Raw genomic sequence first — 219 nt, 5'->3', positions numbered from 1 at the left:
AGTGCGTTGCAGGATCACAAGAATGTAGATTAACACACAATGACCTTACAGAAACTCTACTGCTGAGGTGCTCGACATTAGGAAATATTGACGAATCTTTACGAATCTATATGGATGCACACGAACCTTTCCCAGCCAAGGTGACAAAAAGCACTACGTTGCAGCGGATGTCACGCAAACTCGTCATACTTAAAGTAACAGTGTATACAAGTCACGGCT

Source organism: Penaeus vannamei, chromosome 19 (assembly GCF_042767895.1).
Source record: "Penaeus vannamei isolate JL-2024 chromosome 19, ASM4276789v1, whole genome shotgun sequence".
NCBI lineage: Eukaryota > Metazoa > Arthropoda > Malacostraca > Decapoda > Penaeidae > Penaeus > Penaeus vannamei.
The sequence above is the reverse complement of the archived record's forward strand: the minus strand, read 5'-3'. Positions refer to the sequence as shown.